General features: G+C 38.4%; 1 protein-coding gene across 1 annotated transcript in view; it reads left to right on the top strand.

The window, feature by feature from the left end:
- The first annotated feature begins 12544 nt into the window (after window positions 1–12544).
- The window catches only part of LOC110259429 (uncharacterized), a 904175-nt gene continuing 894922 nt past the window's right edge, over window positions 12545–21797 (top strand). Inside the window, exon 1 of the mRNA XM_085014127.1 lies at window positions 12545–12706. The gene's annotated coding sequence lies outside the window, so the exon portion shown is untranslated. The remainder of the gene's footprint in view (window positions 12707–21797) is intronic.

The raw sequence follows: 21797 nt of genomic DNA, 5'->3' as shown, positions 1-21797 counted from the left end.
ATTAGCACTGCTGATTCTTGATCCAGACTCTTCCTGTGGGTTTGTTTTGTTTTGTTTTGTTTTTGTTTTTCATTTAAGCTGGTTTACTCTTATGATAGAATCTGAATTTATGTATCACAAAATTTACTTATTGCACTACAGTTAAAGTCTAATTATGCAGTTCCTAAACAAACACTTGGATTGAATTTGGGTGTTTCATTCCTCTCCATTAGCAACTATTTACAGAAATATCTTAAGGTTGAAATTCTGCAGGTGGCTAATTTCATCCATTTTATATTGTGTGGGTTTTTTTAATCACTTCTCTTTCTGAAAATGGAAGTAGCATAATCTCCATATTAAGGAGAAGCTGAGTGATTTCCCCTATATACTAGCTCATCATGCATGAACTCATACAAGCAATAAATAAATAATCTCAGATATAAAAATGTAAGTATTGTTCAATCCATTCTTAAAATATGGATTTCAGTCTTTTAAGTGCTATAATTACTGGAATATCAATCAACAAGTTATGTGAAAGAATTGAATGCCAAGATAAATATCTCTCTTTTAAAAATATTTTTGTTTCCAGATTGCTGATTTCTGACTCAATCCCCAGAGTATAATTTCTCAAGTAAACATAGGAAAACACTGGTCCAGGACATGCTCCACAAAAATGTGCTCAATGGGTAACAACTCCATATATCCCCTTCCTTGGAGATCCCGGAAAAATATGTTAGCATGGAAAAATGATTGGAGAAATCTTACAATAAAGAAAAATTGTGGGAGTTCTCTTTGTGGCTCAGTGGAATTGAATCTGGCTAGTATCCATGAGGATGTGAGTTCAATCCCTGGCCTCACTCAGTGAGTTGAGGATCTGGCATTACTGTGAGCTGTGGTGTAGGTCATGGACAGGCAGGTCAAATATGGCATTGCTGTGGCTGTGGTGTAGGCTGGCAACTGTGGCATTAATTAAACCCCTAGGCTGGGAACTTCCATATGCCACAGGAGCAGCAAGGAAGCAAGTGATAAAGAAAGGGAGAAAGGAAAAGATATGGAAGGAAGGAAGGAGGAAGGAAGGGAGGAAGAAAGGAAGGAAGAGAGAGAAGAAAGGAAGGAAGGAGAAAGAAAGGGAGGGAGGAAGGAAGAGAGAAGAAAGAAAGGAAGCAAAGAAGGAAGGGAGAAAGAACAAAAGAAAGAAAAGAGAAAGAAAAGAAATTGCTATTGTTTAAAAAATTATAGATAATTTTGCATATAACTTCTATTAAGTATGAAATTGTGTTCTTCAGAGTATATTTTGGATGACACTCCTGAATGTAACGAACAATACAAAAGGAGAGAACAGGTAAGAGCTTCAGTTGGAACAGTTTATGCTCACCTTATTCACTGTTACTTTAACCATAGGCCACAATATTTTTGAATAATATTTCCAAATAGGAAAATATTTTAAACATATATTTATTCATTAAATTTTTATATTAATTTTAACAATAGCAGTAACTCTTTCCTAAATAGTAGTCATACAATGACTACATTCCTAAGAGCAGTCCCAAACCTAAATTGCTCTTTCTGGGCAATGCACAAATTAGTTAGCTTTAAAACATTAACAGTACATGATGTTAAAAAAAAAAATGCTATGAGTTGCTAATTTGCATTTCCTAGAACAACTCAGTGTACCACAGTAAACTCTCTATCTGCTGTCTGTCCAGCCCAGCTTCCTTCCTCGTTCCAGCCTCCATCACCACACAGGTGGGCTGTCTCTGAGCATATCTGCCTGTGCTGCCAAAATGTAAACACACTCAGCTGGTAGAAGATATTTTTCAGGAAAAATCGCTACCCCTGGAGCTGTCCTGCTTTGGATTCTATGTTAATTGATCGTGATTGGGCGAAAGGTCATTGTGTTTATAAAGATCATTTGTTTCTCAGGTAAGAATAAAAACAGGGTAGATGTTGGCTCCAGTGTTTGATGTTTACCACATCCATGTGTGCAGCACTATTTCTGAAGTCTCTCCTAATAAGTCAAGATTTTGCTTTTTTAAAATATGGGATTTTAAGGCCTTATTTGCTGAGCTCTTAAAGTTAAAACATAGGCTTAGTAGAAGAAAAGCAAGTATACATTTTGCTTTTCTGTGGCTATTGTTGTAATTGTTATTAATGTTCTTATGAGTTGTTAGAATAATTGTTTCTATTCATAGTTCTCAGTCCTACTTTTTATCAGTATTTTAGTCATTCATTTATGGGGTAATTTTATTTAATCCTCTACATATTGATGGCATGTTTTTCTTATGTGAGTTTATAAACTCTGAATATGTGTATATTTGCAAATCTTGATGATATGTAACATCTAAAAATAATTTATCTTATAAACTGTTACATTCTTTCCATATTTATAAAGTAATACTACCTATTAGGCATTCTATGAAACACGTGGAATGCCTTTCCTCATGCTTTTCAAAATTAACATGAAAATGACAAACAAGAAAAAAGTATATACTTTGGTGGCAAGTATTTGACTCCTAAATTGCCCAGAGCCTCAGGGGAGCATAGAAGAAGCCAGGCAGAGGACACAGGCTCTTTTGGGCATGAGTTGCAGTCAGGTGGTCAAATATAGAGAAGCAATACACCATTAAAACAGAAGACCTAAAGAACAGAAGCTAACTGTGATTTTGTTTATGTGTTGTTTTGTTTTTATTTTTAGTGAACTGTAGGGTTTGAGAAGCCATAATTCTAAAAAACTGCAATATGCAACCATCTCTGCTTCTAGAAATTGCACAATTTCCACCCCTGCTCCTGACCATACTTCCGCCCAGGGTCACTGTTGAATTACAAGTTTAAATAAAGCTGAAATACACTCTAAATACATCAAAACTAAGTAACTGCAGACCTCTTGAAATTATCCACTACAGAAGACCCTCCATTTCCAAATGTCTCTATTCATATACACTTTGTGTTTCCAACTTGAAGGCACATAAATAAAGCATCTTGTGCTTGCTTCCAAGTAATGACTTTTTAAAATGACTTATTTCTGTCGCTTCAGTACATGTTTCCAAATTACCATGACTTTTAAGTTTGATTTTGGGATGAACCCAGAATTTCAAAGTCTTTGTACCCAAACTTTTCAAGATGTGGGATGTGGGGACCTTCAAATATTACTTCTCATTCAAGAACTGTACCTTCTCTCTTCCTGATGGGCTCTCCTTTTGATGTCCTTATCTAAAATGTGTTTCAGTAGGATTTTTCTTGTCTTCTTTCATTTTCTCACCTCTAGAGTTCTTATCTATTTTGATGCTTCCTAAAAGGGCAGATGTATGAGTATGTGGAGATATTACAACAAAGGAATACATTCATAGAAAATTGTTCATTTTTATGTCGTATTCATAGTGTAGGTTCTCTTTAAAACACAGCTCAAAGGGATTTTAATGCAAAGTCTCTTGAGCAAATACTCCTAGGAAGTAGAAGTGAGGAACAAGGGTGCCATAGACTGAATGTTTGCGTCCCTCCAAAATTCCTCTGTTGAAATTCAATCACCAATGTCATGGTATTTGGAAGGCCTTTAGGAGGTGGTCAGGTCATGAGAGTGGAGCCCTCATGAAGGAGATTAGTGCCCCAACAGAAGCAACCCCAGAGACATTCCTCACCTCCCGCATCATGTGAGGACACAGCAAGAAGATGGGTTGTCTTTGAACCAGCAAGCAGGCCCTCTCCAGACACGACTTTGCTGGTGGTTAGATCTTGGACTTCCCAGTTTCCAGAACTGGTGCCCTGAAGCAACAATATATGAGAAATAATTTTTTGTTTGTTTGTTTATAAGCCACCTTGTCCATTATTTTGTTACAGAAGATTGAGTGGGCTAAGACGAGGGAAAGTGTAATGGTAAAGGAGAGAAAGCCTATATAAAGATATGTTTTCAAATTGACTGCTTCTCTGAATACTGAGTGTGCAATCCCACTTGGACAAAATTTATGATAAGGATCTCAGGATTCAAGGGGAGTAAAGAGGAAGTAATTACCCATCTGATCCTGTCTCCCATTGAGAGTTTCTTTATGAGTCATAAACTCCCTGAACTTCTGAGTTGCACATAGGAATTCTAAGCTGGCTTCCACAAGTGTCCCAAAGCATATGTCAGAAAAGCACCCAAGCAGTACACAAGAGGGGCAATGTACATTTGACAGGTCTGTGAAATATTGTTTGGTGAATTAGTGATTGGAATGAGAAGAGATGTAGAGAAGAAATGGGATTTAATAAGGGCTTTTATATTAATCTCAAGGTATTTAATATAGTTCTTCCAGTGCAACATCTGCATGGGTTTAATTCTACTCCATAACCACTCTGCTTTTTTTTTCTTTTTACAGCTGTACCTGCAGTAAATGGAAGTTCCTATGCAAGGGGTTGACTTAGAGCTGCAGCAGCAGGACTATGCCACAGCCATGGCAACACTGGTTCTGTGCTGCATCTGCGAACTACACTGCAGCTTGCAGCAGTGCTGGATCCTTAACCCACTGAGCCAGGCCAGGAATGGAACCTACATAGTATGAGGATTAGTTTGACAATTATGGTTCCATCATTGTATCATTCAAAGTTGTAACTGGTATTCATCATCTCCTTTTAGAACTTCTTCACTTCAGCTAGTGTGGTTTCTTGCCTAAGGGGCAACTCAAGTCTTCAAGGAATTAGTCGACTTGTCTGTGGTGGGCCTTTATTGCTGCAGTGGTCTACTAAGATTTATTTCTGGGCCCTGAAGTACCAAGACACACATAGACATGCCCTCCTCTTTCCCATCAAATAGCTCCCACTCTAACTCTTTATCATGATCAGTGTCAATACCCTGCCAGCATCATAACCTCTTTCCTTCTTGTGGGATCATTGGCATGAGCAGCCCAGTTTGATAAGGTGGTCATTTTAGCTTCCAGTTTAGTGATATCTTTATTGTGTCCTCTGGAAGAACACTCCCCCAGTAGAAATGAACTTATAATCCAACAGAGTCTAAATTGTGAGTACCTAACACAACGTCCAAAATGTATTGACAAGGGTAATGGAAAGAGGAGCCAATGGTACTTTTATTAGTTGGTTATGGAACTGATGTGCTAGATATTAGGAACACAGCACAATATATTGGCCATTAGTTTGGTGGATATTGCACATCTTAAGGGACAGCTTACCAAATCTGCATGGTGTCCTGGCTCTGAGCTGTCATTTTAGTGAACAATCAAGAAGTAGTTCCATTATCATATTAGTTTAGCACTTTGTGGTGATAAGGTATGTAATGAGACAAATAGATTCATGGAAATGGCAAGTCACCTGTTGCCTCAACTTTTTTGCCATGAAATTGTCTTGTTGGTCTGAGGAAATGCGTAGAATCCCATTCCAATAAGGATTTTCTGAGAGCCTGGGTGGTAAGTTTGGCAGATATACCATGTGTGGGAAAGCAAATCCTTATCCAGAATTACAGCAGTTCTGGTGAGATTAAATTGCTGCCTCCAAGGTTGAAAGGGTCTAATTTCAACATGTCTCCAAATTGTTCAACTTGAATTGGTACCATATTGAGGACCTGCACTTGATGCTGCCATTGACAGGTTATCCATTCAGCCATAGCAGTAGCTCATCTGCCTTGGTGAGAGGGAACCCACACTGTTGGGTCCATGCATAATTATATCCCAGCCACCATGGACAATCTCTTCATCTTCCCATTGCAAAAACATCATGCTGGCTAGGAAATGAGCTGACTGACATCAACAGGATGGGCTACACTGTCTACCTAAAAGTCACAATTCTCTTCTGTGATAGAGGTTTTCTGTCTCTGGCAAGCATGAATATGAGATGCAGAGTAGGCCACAAACTTGATGCCTTCTCCTAAATCTATCTGCATATAATACTCCAGACTTCTTTTTTCCTGTCTTCCAACCTTTGTCTAAGTCCCAATTCAACAAAATGAATGGCCAAGGATATAATGCCCAACTCTTCTCACTGGGACAGCTTTCTCTCATCACTGTCTTGTAGGAGCATACCTAGATTGGGCAGAAGTATAGCAGGTGTACATTTTCAGCTTACATCAGATGTTTAAACTGACCAGACCAGAATTTTCCCTCTTTGTCACTTGGTTACAGGGAATCCCCTGGAAGGCCATCGATGTGAGCTGAGAAAGAAACAACACTTCTTTAGAAGCAGTTGACAGGGAAAGATAAAGAAAGGGACTCCCTATGAACTAATGCAGATACATTTTTCCTTTGAAGTGAGAAAGTTGATGACCAGCCCCAAAACTTATCATCTGAATAGGCTAGCTCCAAAGAGAGTAAAACTCGAAGGAAGCATTTCTTTTTTTTTTTCAAAATGAGGTTGCCGGTTAGGAATAAATAGCTAACACTTCCCAAATATTGAACTTATGGATTTTCCTGAACCATTTTTAAAGTATTTAATAGCAAGTAGAGCTAATGACTATTGACATGGAGAGCACAGCTCCAGAGAGTTCTTCTTTGATAAATCCTAGCGGACTTTCACAGTCAATAATCAGGTTGTGTCTCTGCAGGAAGGATCCCAGGGCTACAGACAAAGGCTTGGTCTGTCCTGCCTCTCCTGAGCTTATTTGCTATGAAATCTCTGATTTTCAAACTACCTGTTAACTAGAGAGGATAACACCCTCATAGAGTCTGACACTTAGATATGCAAGGATGTGATAATTACTAGAAAATAATTGTAATGGCGAGAAGAATTTGTAAGGTACTGTGCACTGAGGGCATTAGATATTAGAAAGAGATAGTATAATGGGATAGAATACTATTATTATTCTAGTATGACCTTATTTGTTAATAGAAAACTTAACATATATATTAACATACAGTCATTAAAAACAGAATATCAAACCCTTGATTTTCCATGATAATTTTACCATGTTTATATCGAGTCATAAATAATTTGTTGTGCATGGTTTTACTCTCAGTAAAAGTAGAATCATACTTTACATATCATTTTACCCACAGATTTTTCTCTAAGCATGATATATATGGGGTATATTTATGTTGATACATGTAGCATTATTTGAGCTACTTTCCACTACTTAGTATTCTATATTGTATGAACGTAAATTTTAAAATATTTTCTATTGGAATACTCCAATGAAAGAATAGTTTTCAGATGACATCCTGCCTCTAGCTTTCCAGGTACAAAGCTGAAATTTCCCTGCATGTGTCAAGATGTACGCCACCTGCACACCCATAAGTCTCAAGTCAAAAATTTCTGTTAATCGAGTTCCCTTGTGGTATGGCAGGTTAAGGATTCAGCATTGTCACTTTGTCACTGAAGTGGCTCATGCCACTGCTGTGGTGCAGGTTTGATCCCCGGCCTTGGAACTTCCAAAAAAAAAAAGTTGTGTTAATTACAGGTTAATCCTCCATGTAAATATTTCCCTGACCACAAACATTTAATTCCATTCAACCCAAAGGGAAAAAAAGTATCTCAAGGAGAAGGTACATGCACAGTGACTAGGATCCTGATTGTATTAAATGATAGCTATTACAGATCTAAATGTGATTTTCCAATACTCTTTCCTTATCACTCCTTCAGGAACTTGTCTCTTTAACCACATTCCTGACACTTAAACTTTATAGGCCAAACATATGTTTTAGCCATACTGAATTTTCTTAGCACCATCTTCTTTTCAGTTTGCTCTGGTTTAATCCTCTTAGCTAGAACCCCCTTCCTGGCTCCAACTACATACTATCTGACTAGCATCTATTTATCATTTGGGTCACAGCTCAAACATCAAACTCTATTTCCCATATCCACGTACTCTCCAAATTTTATTGTTATTACTTATTGAATTTGCTAAACTGTTGACAGCTTGGGGGCAGAGATTGTCTGGTATTAGTTCTGTGTGATACGACTAGAGTGCCTCTCCCAGTACCTGGCACAGAGTAGGTTCACTGATACTTTGAGTTGGACAAACAATTTAATTACTATGTTTCCTTGATTCCAAGTCATGCTTATTTTAATATTTTAACATCTCTGAAGTCAGAGTATTTTTTTTAGCATTTGTGGTGTTTATAGATTAATTGTAAGTTTTGTTTTATTTTAACTTCACCTAAAACTGTAGTCTTACAACTGAGGATGTATTTGATTCTACAAAAAAAAAAAAAAAAAAATGATAGTTAATGATGGAAATGCTAGAAGTTTGAAATTATCTTCTCACTGTAGAGTTTGACATTTAATAAATAGTAAGGACACTAATAATGTAAAAATGAGTTAATTATTAACCATCCATCACTGTTGAACAGATCCTTACTGTCACCTTTGCATTCTCAACTTAACTCTTTCTTTCATACAGCATTAGCTTCTTCTCATACCAGCAACTTGCTGCAGCTCAAAACAGCAGCCGTTAGCTCTTGCCAGGCGGGAGATATATTCTTTATAGAACCTAACACTAAAAAAATGTATGGTGTCCTTCCATATAGAATAAAAAATAGAAGAGTTACCATTGTGTCTCAGTGGGTTACAAAACCAACTAGTATCCATGACGATGAGGGCTCGATCCCTGGCCTTCCTCATTGGGTTAAGGAGCCAGCTTTGCCATGAGCTGTGGTATAGCTCAGACATGACTTGGATCTGGCATAGCTGTGGCTGTGGTGTAGGCAGGCAGCTGCAGCTCCAATTCCACCCCTAGTCTGGGAATACCCATATGCCCAGGGTATGGCACTAAAAAACAAACGAATAAACAAAAATAGAATCACTACTATATAATAAAAAAATATTAAGATAAGTCTCCAAGATGAGTTGATATTTTTTTAAATCAGTTATCCAATCCTTAAAAAAAAAAAAAAATGTGTTTCCATGAGACTGGCTGTCTTCTTATTGAGTAATCCAGCATTTTCTCCAACTCTCAGGCTTTAAATAGTCTGTCTTTCTGTCAGAAAGGACAGAAAATGTTTCACTGTGTGCTTAAACTTCAACTCTTATTTGCAATTATGAGTAAGAAATGCACTAGAAACTACCTGCAAGTGCTCCAGCATGAATATCATTGCATCTGAAGGGAAGGAGGTATATAGCCTTTCTGAGGCAGAAACTGCTTGCCCATATGACTTTGTAGCTGTACCAGGACACAGTGGACCCTGTCAGTGCCTTGTTCTAGAATACAGACCTCCAGGGCTCAGAGGGCAGGAGGTGCTGGTCTCTTTGTTCTGTGCTGTAAGAGCCAAGCAAGTGCTCCTTCCCCTTGGACTCCAGACACTTCTGAAAAGTCAGATAGCAGGTGATGAGCCCTGACCTTGGCTCTGGGAAGAAGGCCTGGACACAGGGACACGACTCCTGCCCTCTTCTTTACCCCATCCTTGTGGTGAGTCCCCTGCACCAAGGAATCTGTCTTGGGATTTTCAGGATGATCATCACTATGGGAAATGCATCTAGGTCTTTTGGGTCCAATTTAGACCTAAAATACCTTGCTTTAATCCCACTTCCTTGTGTCAAATGTTCACTCCTATAGAACTTGACAATATGGACAATTATGTGAAAAAAATACAAAACCTGCCTTCCTAACTCCGGGAGAAAGCTGAAACCCTGGGGATTCGTCTTGTTTTGAACTCAGGCTCCAAAAGAGTAACTATCAAATCAAGCTTGAAGCTAAAATAAAATGTGTATACCTAAGTAGTGGACATTTTAGAGTGACAGTGTCAATCTTGCCATCTCACTCAGATGCCAAGCCAGGCCTAACGGAGGCACATCACGATCTGCAGCACTGATCTCTCACACACACCATTCCTGTGCCTCACTCAGGCCAGTCACACTGACCTCCCCGCACATCATGAGGAGCGTTTCTGCTGCTGAGCCTCCTACTAATGCACCCTCTTCCTGTACTAGTGTTCCCTCTCCCCTGGGATATCTCCATGGCACTTTTCTTCATCATTTGTTCTTTTCCCAAATGTCACAGTCTCAGTGTCCTTTTCCTAGTTACATTATATTAATTCATACCCATCTCCTTTTCCTGTTTCATTTTTTTCTCCAACACGCATCAGCATCCACCATCTACATGTTCCTTCTTATACCTCACCTACTTCCCTTTACTAGCAAGCATTGAGATGTTGGTGTTGCTTTGATTATTCCCTTCTCTATTCGTAGCATTTAAGACAGTATCTGGCACATAGTTGGAGTTCAAAATGGTTTTTGAGAAAAAGAAACAGTGAAAAAATATTTGAAGATGCAGGGTTACCTAGGTGGTTACCATATAATTTGATGGCCAAAAAGAGATTAGGGTAGGAAAACATCCTATGTCTAATTCCACAAACCCATTATTTATGAATAAAACATAACTTTGTGCAATGTAATTCTGTGCAACTGAGGACTGAGTTCATTAGTTCAGGTTTTTGGCCATGGCATGTAGCAGTTTGAGGGGATCTCAGTTTCCAGACCAGGGCTTGAACCTGGACCACAGCAGTGGCAGAATCCTAACCACTAGACCACTAGGAAACTCCCATGAGTATTGATTTTTAAAAGTATCTAAAGCTGTAAATTTTAAAGGTTGAGCTCACCCTTTTCATTTTCATAGATTTCTCATACCATAATCATACATTAAATTTAAGGTATCTTTCACTCACTTGTTTACCCTATTAATAGAGGTTTATAAAATTCTTCCTCTGTGGCAAGCATTCTCAACAACTTTATGGCACTATAAGTCAGGCTTATGATAGGTCATCTTTTAAAATAAAACAGCAACAAACAGGAAACATAGACTTTTTGACCTTACAGAACTTCACTACGCAAATAAGACCAAATACAGTTGTTTACCTTGGCATTGCCTATATTTCCCTCATTTATAATGTCAGATATGCTCCTCTAAGAAGCCCTAAGACTTAGAAGTCTTTTTGCTTTTTATAATGGGTTTTCTAGGAGTTCCCACGTGGCCCAGTGGGCTAAGGATACATCGTTGTCACTGCTGCAGCTCTGGCCACTGCTGTGGTGCAGGTTCAGTCCCTGGCCCAGGAACTTCCATGCACCACGGGTGGAGCCAAAAAATAAATAAATTTAGAAAATAACAAAATAAAATAATTCATTCACTAAAGGATGGAACATAGGTGTACTTCTCAGATCTGGAAGATAACACCTTGCCCACACTGATGGTTTTTGGCCATGTTTCTTTTCTAGTTTTAAACTTATTACTCTGGATTTTTAAGATTTTGCTATCAAAGACCTTCATATGTTTTCACCAAATATAGATAAAATTCAATGTTTTTGACCAGATCTGATTATGAACATAGTTTTCATGGCTCAATTGAATTTCAGTTACAGTGTGTAACTGAAAAATTAAGAATAAGGAAAAAATATTAGAATAGAGAAAAATCAAGTAAGAAGAGGAAAAAGAATCTTACTTTTTTACTTTTTTCTAGGAAATACATTTTCTTCATATAATGCCTAGTTTCAGGGAAGCTCTAGTAGATTTTGAGGTGGGGGCCAGAGTTCTGTGAGTTTCAGGTGAGTGGAGAAGAGTTTAAGTTTAATCAAGCTTGCTCAGCCATCCCTGGCTGGATGCTAAGTGGTTCTGTGAATCAATTAAAAAGGGAGCGCAGGAGTAGGGCAGGAGGCAGGTTTTACTACAATAGGTTAGTCCCAGACAAGCATATCCACACAAGAAGATGTATTTGTTTTGCCAATTTACAGAAATGCTTATAATGTTAAGCTGCACACAATTTCATTGAAGCTTTCATTGAGGGATAATATAGATGGAAAAGAAATTATCCAAATCAGTTCTTCAAATTTGCTTTGCCATTTGCACATGGAATTCATTCATAGGAAGTGATTATACAGTTATATATGTAAAATGTAAAACTGTCCCTTAAGATAGGTGGCTATATGTTTTGTTTTGTTTTGTTTTGTTTGATTTTTAGGGCCACACCCATGGCATATGGAGGTTCCCAGGCTAGGGGTCCAATTGGAAGCGCAGCCACAGCAGCATCAGATCTGAGCCGCATCTGCAACCTACACCACAGCTCACGGCAAAGCCGGATCTTTAGCCTACTGAGCGAGGCCAGGGATCAAACCCACAACCTCATGGATCCCAGTTGGATTCGTCTCTGCTATGCCACAACGGGAACTCCGATATATGGCATTTTAATTACTACCAGCTAGATCGAGAAACTGCTCCAGTCAGGGGGTCAAGAAATCAGTGTGATGCTATTTATGTTCTCCAGAACATATGATGCAATCATGTTTTCTCTATTATCTATTGCTCTTGGAAGGCAATTAGTTCCAGGCACTATGCAGTTAGTGGGGAAAAATTTAAATGCCACTACCTCTTCTAATTAAGATTAAAAGAATTCCTTATCATGTTGAGTGTATTTAGGCATAAAATTACAATCATTTTGACATTGCATTCTCATTATTGTATTTCCTTGGTGGGCTCTTTTTTACAGATATCTGTTGAAGTGCTGACTGATAACAATCTTTCTTTCAGAACTATTCCCTTGTTTACTTTTTCTTCTTATGTCTATTTCACTCCTTCCATCACCAACACCCAATCTGTTATGAAGTTTGACATTCAAGGAAGAACTAAAAGTGAAGAAGCCCAAATTATTTCCCCACAGGTTTATGTAAGAAGAAAAGCCAAGACAAGAAACAGTTGGTGAAATCATTCTCATACCACACAGGTTTCTGAGAGCCTGTTGCAAGCATTAGGAAGGAGCCGTGACAGCAGGAGCGGCATGTGCATCACAGTTACTCTATTGCTTTTCTGTGCAGCTCCAGCAGCAGAAAGGTAGGAAAGGACCCAGTGGTAGACTTCCCCAACCTCCTACCTCCTACCAGTTCAGGTGAGCCCTGGAGCCTGTAAGTGCTACAGAAGGACCTTCTGAGCACTGAGGCCAGCTTCCTGACAATGTCCTGAGAACTTGCTCCTTTCTGCTGCACACAATGCCCTGAACTTAGCTGCTCTTTGCTCTCTGGAAAAGCTGACATGCATAACCTTGGACAAGGGAGCCTACAATGAAGTACACTGAGCTCACTGTTTCTTTTAAAAGTCCCTTCGAAAGGACGTCAGTCCACAGTATCATTGTAGCTCCCTCTAGTTCTCAGTACAAGGTCAGTCCTGCACTGGAGACAGTAGAGAAAAAGATAAGAACATGTGACTTCAAACCTCCCAGCGATTTTCATTAAAAGATAAATCTACCCCAATCTATTTTGAGCCTAGGTTTTTATAACACAGTAATAAAAGGGACAGTGCAAAAAAGACTTCATTTCATCTACCACATTTTTCCTAGTGCTTGTTCTCGGTCTATAAATGCATTTAGCAAGTCTAAAGGCAATTGGAAAATGTATAGCATATGGTCGTTTTGCAGCCAGGTAAAATATTGCTCAATCAGGTTAGAAAATGCAAGATCTGACTCTCCCAGACAGAACTTCTTTGTTCATTTCTGAGAAAACAGCCAAAATCACCTTATTCTCCATCTGAGTCTCTTCATGTGAAGTGACAACATGATCAAGGGCTCCACTGTGTGAAAACAGAATAAGTGGCAGAATGTCACCTACTATTTCAAAGCTACACTTTAGGGCACCTGAGAGTCTGGGAATAGGTGATTCAGGAAGGAAACCTACCTTTAATAGATGACGCATCTCTGATCACACTGCTTAGTGATACTTTAGGGATAGACTTCTTGAAGGAGGTCCTCTACTGCAGAGAGAAAGGTCAAGAAAAATACAATTTCATGAGAAAGCGTCATTCTGATGGGATAACAGGACACATATTTCCTGGGTTAACATGTAGAACATGACAGCATAAAAAATTAATGTGTTTCTAACATTTTTTTAGGGGGTGGAAGTTTCTGGGGCCAGAGATACAACCCAAGCCACAGCAATGACAATGCCAGATCCTTAACCTGCTGCACCAAGGTTAACTCCACATTTTTAAAAGAATTTTTTTTGAAAGCTTTTATTATAGTTGATTTATAATGTTGTAAATATTGTATTAATAGACTTAATTTTTAGAGCAGTTTTAGGTTCACAGCAAAGTTGAGTGGAAAATTAAATTACTTTTTAAATTCATGTGATAAGTTACAGAGAGGGGATCCAAAATCAGGTCTTTACCCAGTTGCTTTTAGATGACTTTAATATATAGGTACTATGAATCATGATAAAAATTAATGTGCAATGAAGTATTGGATTCAATTAAATAAATTTTTATTATTTATTAGCAATATTTATTATTTAGTATCACTATCACTAAAATGTGGATAGCCTCGAAGGCAATGATTAACATTCTATTTCAGGCCTATGGGACCTTTCGACTTAGTCATTTCTGTCCCAAGTAATTTAATTTTCCTCTGTTTTCTGTGAAATTTGAATTATTTCTTCTTTCTGCTTTTGTTCTACCACCACTCCAAAACCCCAAAAGCAAAAGAGATTTTTCTCAGGTACCCATTTATTCAGTAAACTCTTATTAAGTTTTAATTAATCAGCCTATTACAAGCCTACTATTTTTAAGAGGACACATTTTTTTTTCCTGCATGGGCCCTCCTGGAGGTACCCCTTGCCAGATCTTATAGCCTGGGCCACAAGGAAAGAGCTTTGCTGCCTGTCCCAAGTCAGGCCACTGCCAGATAACTGCTACACAGCAGGGACAGAGCAGATCAAATTGGATGATGGGGCAAACTTTAAAAAATTAAATTTGCAGAAGTCTATCATTGCACTGTGAAGAGATTTAAAGTGAGAGGGTTTTATTATTTATTTATTTTTCTTTTTTTAATATTATTATTTTTTAAATAGTTATTTTGCCAATACAATTTTTTTTCTACTGTACAGCATGGTGACCCAGTTGTACATACATGTACACATTCTATTTTCTCACATTATCTTTCTCCATCATAAATGACTAGACATAATTCCCAGTGCTACACAGCAGGATCTCATTGCTAATCCATTCCAAAGGCAATAGTTTGCATCTGTTAACCCCAAGCTCCTAATCCATCCCACTCCCTTCCCCTCCCCCTTGGCAACCGCAAGTCTATTCTCCAAGTCCATGATTTTCTTTTCTGTGGAAAGGTTCATTTGTGCCATATATTAGATTCCAGATATAAGTGATATCATATGGTATTTGTCTTTCTCTTTCTGATTTACTTCACTCAGTAGGAGAGTCTCTAGTTCCATCTATGTTGCTGCAAATGGCATTAATTTGTTCTTTTTATGGCTGAGTAGTATTCCATTGTGTGTATATACCACATCTTAGTAATCCAATCATCTGTTGATGGACATTTGGGTTGTTTCCATGTCTTGGCTATTGTGAATAGAGCGGCAACGAACATGCAGGTGCATGTGTCTTTTTTAAGGAAAGTTTTGTCTGGATATATGTCCAAGAGTGGGATTGCTAGTTCATATGGTAGTTCTATGTATAGATTCCTAAGGTATCTCCACACTGATCTCCATAGTGGTTGTACCAGCTTACATTCCCACTAACAGTGCAGGAGGGTTCCCTTTTCTCCATACCCCCTCCAGCATTTGTTATTTGTGGACTTATTAATGATGGCCATTCTGACTGGTGTGAGGTGATATCTCGTGGTAGTTTTGATTTGCATTTCTCTAATAATCAGTGATGTTGAGCATTGTTTCAAGTGCTTATTGGCCATCTGTACATCTTCCTTGGAAAAATTCTAATCAGGTCTTTTGCCCATTTTTCAATTGGGTTGTTGGCTTTTTTGCTGTTGAGTTGTATAAGTTTGATTGTATATTCTAGAGATTAAGCCCTTGTCCATTGCATCGTTTGAAACTATTTTCTCCCATTCTGTAAGTTGTCTTTTTGTTTTCTTTTTGATTTCCTTTGCTGTATAAAAGCTTGTCAGTTTGATTAGGTCCCACTGATTATTTTTTGCTCTTATTTCTGTTGCTTTGGGAGACTGACCTGAGAAAATATTCATGAGGTTGATGTCAGAGAATGTTTTGCTTATGTTCTCTTCCAGGAGTTTGATGGTGTCTTATCTTATATGTAAGACACAGGATCAGACAGGATCAGACTGGAAGAGGTAAATGAAGAGCTTCATGTATAAGTTGAATTACTAGAGCTTTTTGACTTAAACCTGGAGCAATTAAGTAGTCTGTGCATACATTGCATGTATTGATCTAAGCCTAGAAGTTTTAGTTAGAGAGGTGATCGGTATTTAGGAGGAAAATATGCAAGCAAACGCACCAAGGAAGAAGAGCTATACCCTAAGCCCCACATAGTCAGCAAGCTCTGGATGCCAGAAATATGACTTAGGATGCATAAATTTATGGGTGGGGAGCTGAAATTAGAATTCGAGCCATAAGAGAGATTGCGGCTAAAGAAAAGCATTAAAAATTTTCAACTTGTAGTAAAATTTGAAGCCATAGAACTATATAAAAAGTTGAGGGGAGAAAGCATAGAAAGAGAATGGAAACTTGGCAGAAGTCCCCATTTATGTAGGGGGAAGACGAGCCGAAACAGGAAACGAAGAAGTTATGAGTCAGTAGGAGAAAAACTAAGTACACTTCACAGGAATTGAAGGAAAAGACTTGGGAGCAGTTACAAGAGAAACCAAAGAGAAGAGACAGCCCATGAAATTTGTGATTTTATCATGATTAAAGGCAATGATGGAGACAGGGGCCAATGCAGCAAGAATTTATAGTCTATAGCTATTCTTCAGAATATTTACTGACTGTTTCTGAAGGATCCAAAATCTTTCTAGTAATCAACACTTTTTATCTTTGGGTTTAACATGAGAATATCAGAAAACAAAATATTTTCTTTATAATTTTGCCATTAGTTTACACATGAAAATATCAACATACATGATATAGGTTATAGATGTTAGAATTTATCAGAATTACATCAGGATTAGCATCTCCATTTCCAGCTATTCTAGTACCAAGGAGATGTCAAGCAACTTGTAATATTTGACTCAGTAAATCAGAGACAAAATGGGTCTATCACTTTACATGAATATCATTTGGAATGCTTCCCAATTTGCCTAAATTTTCATTTTCAGTGCTTTATTCCACAATTTGTTGTTAAATAATTTATAGCAAAGAAAAACTGACATGTTAAGTATAACTACATACAAAAAATTTCTTGAAGACTTATTTAAAGCATTCTTCTCTCCTTAAATCAATACTGACATAGGATTCAGTAAAGGAGACAAAGTACTTTCTTATATCTTTATACAATGTGACTCAGAATAAATGCTTCTTTTTTCAGCTTCTATGTTAATCTTAGTTTACAGATGTATAAACATGCATACAAATATGCATGTTTTGTTTGTATGTACATATATAAAACCTAGATATACATATATTTAAATGTATATATTTATGTGTGTGTATATATATATAAATGGATATATGTGTGTATATATATATATATAAATGGATATATATGTATATATAAGCAAACAGGTTTTTTCAAACAATAATTTAAGCCACAGGATAGAATGATGATAGGGAAAATCCTGTAATTCACTACCTAGGCCATTACATCTGTAGAAAAAGTAACATAAGTATGAATGTGAGATGAAAATATGTCATGTGATTTGATCTAATTTCCTGATCCTCATGCTTATCTCTGAATGGCTTTTTACCTAAAGAAAAAATAATGGGCTTCCACCCTGGGAATTTCTGCAGTATTTTAGAACAGCAATGCTTAGTTTAAAAAGAATTCCCTCTGAATTTAGAGAATGTTATAAACAGTAACCATGCCCATTCTTAAATGCAAATATCAAAGTTTTAGGCTTCAGTATCCTTTGGCCTGTACCTTAGCCCAGTAGATCTCTCTCATATTGCAGGGATCATGCAGAAGTGAGACTTCTGGAGAAGTAGCTTGAAGTGAGAGCCTGTTCATTGCTGCAAAAGCCAAGTGTTTGACTCCTGGTTCTAGCAATAATATTTCTTTGTTACCAAGCACTTCGAAAATGTTAAGATTAATCAATGCAGTATGTTTGTTTCAAAAATGCAGCAATTTATATCCTGGATTTTCTTCAATCACCTAATCTTATAGTCCTCTTACATCTATTTAGCTCATTTCTCTAAACTCAGTAATTATTTGTTGTACTATCCATCTTGGGTATGCTTTTTTCTCCCAATCTTCCTTTCCTTTGCAAACAACTGCCATCCTGCCCTCTCACCTCACCATTACACATCTCCCCTAAAATTTGGTTAGCTGTGCCTTATATGTCATTCTCAGAAACTTCCCTCATCCTGCCTTGTTTGTAAGAGGCAGTGTAACAGGCCATAACACTAAAAACAAAAATAAAAACAAAACCCAGAAGAACTACCTTTTCAGATATTCCACCTTTTTGGAGTAAAATGTTCTAAAGCTGATTTCTAACATATCCTTGAAGACACAAAAGAAATTCTTTTATCACTGTGGTACCAACTGCTTCCTTTTTACAGTGTAATTCACAGGCACCAGTCTGGAAGTTGAGGACCTCTGTCTCCTCTTTGTCTCCATCCCCTCACCCCCAACCCCAACCTCAGAAAGCCAAGCTGATATTGGCTGACCAGTAAACTATGAGAACAGAAGTGAGTTATTAAGTGTATTACATCAAGGCCATTTAACAAAAATTTGTACCTTGGTGTCAGTGTAGTTCAAGGTTGGGAATGATATTTTTATGCTACTTTCCAATTTCCTCTCATGTGCTTTGTACTCTTTAAATTGCATGAGATATAAAGGAGAAATAAGAAGTTATATTTCAGGCAGATAGCAATAAATGTAAAAATATTATTACCCCCAAGAGGTGGTCCTTGCATAAATGAATCCTAATAAGGTCTGGACACCTCTGTAAATGTTGGAGCCATAATTGGTAATAAGGAGAAGGTGTGACTGTTGCACAGTGTCTTAAAGTGTGACCCAGGCCAGTACACATGTTCACCGTGGTAGGATCCTCAGAGTTCCTCTTGGCAGCCAGTCACAGGGCAAGACAGCAGATGAAAACGGCCCTTCATTGGCTACCCACTTTGACTACCCTGCCTTTGTGAAAACAGACTTGCCAAATCATTCAGGAGAGTCATTTAATTCCATCCTGATCAAATTTTACAGGTCTGTGATTCAAATTATTCCACGTTGTTGGCTGCAAGACTTCATCAGGAATGAATTTGTTCTGCTTGGAGTCCTTAGTTAGTATTCGAGGAAGACCTCTGTGATTAGCCAAATCAAAACCTTTCAGCGGCAGCCGCAGCCACATTCAGACTGAATCTCTGCAGCTGACTTTTCCAACAAAACATTATCTTCTCTCTAATCAAGGGCGAAAACACATGATTTCATTTTTAACTTTCAGTAAATAATCGAGCTGAGAGGGAAATGTAGAATCTGGAGGAGCTAAGCCCCACCCTCCCCAGGTGAGCAAGGTGCTCCCTTCTAAAACCACTCCTACAAAAAAGCCTGTCATCCCAGTTAGGCACTCAGGACAAAAGTGAGAAGAACTTCAGAACCCTTTTGCCAAGGGGAGCAGCTGAACCAAACAACCCAAATTTGCATGAAAAATTCCAACAGGAGCACAAGAGGGAGGTCTCTGCCTGGCCAAACAAAGGCAGGGCTACCCTCACTTATCAGCTGAATCTGCTTTAGGTCAATTGCCCTGCTTATTGGAAGAAGCTCATTTCCCAGGGCCTGCAAAAGCCATAGCTTCCCTCCATCATATAAAACACCAGGCACATTTTCTTAGGTCCTGATGAAGATTCCAAATGCCATCTTGCAGTTGCCTTGGCTTTTTTTTTTTTTTTTTTTAAGCTTATTGACTGGCATCTCTCCTAGCTTAAGCGTGCATATAAGGAGAAAATTCTGATTTCTTGTTTCATGCATGGTTAGCTGTTTATTGTTATCATTTGCTGGTCGGCTAAGCTCTTTGATGACTTTAGAAGGCAAGTAAGTACCTCTAGTTTACAGCTGAGTACTTTGCTTGGCATGGAGCTGGGCTGGATGCAAGCTTATTTAAGAGGTTGGTGTTTGTTCATGGTTTTGTGATGCTCTTACTTCTGCTCCAGAATAGCAATTTATCAAGACATCTCATCAGTCCTTCAGAATTGCTATGGAACATCTTATTGCCCAGCCCCAAAGAGAGTAATTTTGCAGGAGATGTATTTTGATGATGATCCTCATGGCAATTTGATTCATAACTAATATATATATATATTTACTAAACCTTCCTACTATCTGCCAGATTCTTATTGTAACAAATAACTAAATGTCCAAAGTGAAGTCTTTGACCATCAGAAAGAATAAGAATGGTAACAGTTAAGTGCTGTTTATTCATTCCTCTTATTTCATCCTTATAATAACCATGACAGATAGGTAAAACTATCCTTATTTCATTAATGAGAAGCAAAAATACCAAGAAATTAAATACAGCTGGAAAGAGTTCAGTATTATTAGTAGAATTTTTTCCCTCCTATTATTTCCACCTTAATCTTTCATCCAAGCAGTATATTCATCACCACAGGATAGGATTTGAGAAAAAGAAATAGCTGGTCTTTGACTTTTGTGTATCCCCAAAGCTAAGTTTAGTCATGTAGTGTTTGAGGAAAATATCACATTAGTAATTGTCCCTTTGAGGTGAAAAATCAAAATGAGGGGGTAGGAGAATGCCCTACTGTCCAGACTAGAGAAAATTTCTGCCAGTTAGCTCTCTGTGTATGTGTGATGCAGTGAGAAATGAAGGAAAAAAAATGAAAGTGGTCCTGAATTGAGGATCCCGCTTCCCGTAGAAAATCTAAAGAGACCTTAATCGGTTGCAATCCTGTGTTGTACTTGGGGCCATGAACAGCCCAGATGAGTGTATGGTCAGGCCAGTCAAGGTGGCTCTTGCTCTCTGTAGAAGCCCTGCTCAACCAGTGCCTGTTTCACCTACACCCTTCACACCTGACTTTCCTACCGTCTTGCCCCAGGCCTCAGCTGGTGATCTTATCGAAGGGGCAAAAAGGGGGCGTGCCTCTGTTGGTTTCCCTGAGTAAACAAAGAGCCAACCTGACCTCATTTCCTCTTATAAGAGAGAATCTCCCCGCCCCCGGGAGCCAAGTCTGCTGCCACATCCGGCCAGCCTTCTGCCGCGCAAGGTAGAGTGTCACTCCAGCACCTTGCTTCAGATGTGTAAGCTCCCCCATCCATTAAACCACTGATGTCTCTGTCACTGACTCTGAGCTCTCGTTTTGGTCTTGAAGCTGGGCAAGCACAGGCCTTGCAGGTTTGTGAGGTATAGCCCAGCAGTGAGAGTCTCACCTCAGAGGTGACAGGCAAATCTGCCTCCAGAAGTTAAATTTGAGAGAGTAGATGGATGATTTTGCATGTACAAGATGTATGTTGGATACTCATTGCATGTTTGTAAAACTGGGGATGTAGAGGTGGAGGGAAAATGAATTTAAATTTAGAGATACTGAGTTTGTGGTTGCAGTGGTGCATCCAGGATGAGACGACTAGAAAGCAAAGTGGAAATGTTCAAGCTCATTCTGCTCCTTGCATGACAGGACAATAAACTAGAAGATGAGTTGTTGGGGTGAGGAATAATGGTCTTATTCAGAAAACCAGGAGTCCGAGAGAACATGGCGGAGTCATGTGCTAGAGAAGTGCCTTATCAGGGTCTGGGTGCTAGTTCCTTCTACATAACAAAGGGGAAGGAGGTGAGGAGGTAAAGTAAAAAAAGCCGTAAGTTGTTGCAAATATCTCCTGGTTTTGGCCAGACTTCAGGAAGGGATGTGTTGATTTCTCCTTGCCTGAAACCATTCACAGGCGGCCCTGGTCAGGCTGTTTCTTGTGAGCTGAAAAAAGGTATTTTAGTTTTACATTCAGGCATTGGGGGAAAGAGGAGCAGGGTTCTTGAAAATGGGTCATTACGTTTACTTTAAACTGTAGGCAACAT

Source organism: Sus scrofa, chromosome 2 (assembly GCF_054392235.1).
Source record: "Sus scrofa isolate SSC_HxYL_T2T_F1_AM1 chromosome 2, Sscrofa_HxYL_maternal_Yorkshire_Landrace_v2.0, whole genome shotgun sequence".
NCBI classification, from domain to species: domain Eukaryota; kingdom Metazoa; phylum Chordata; class Mammalia; order Artiodactyla; family Suidae; genus Sus; species Sus scrofa.
This window is presented reverse-complemented; position numbering and strand designations above follow the sequence as displayed.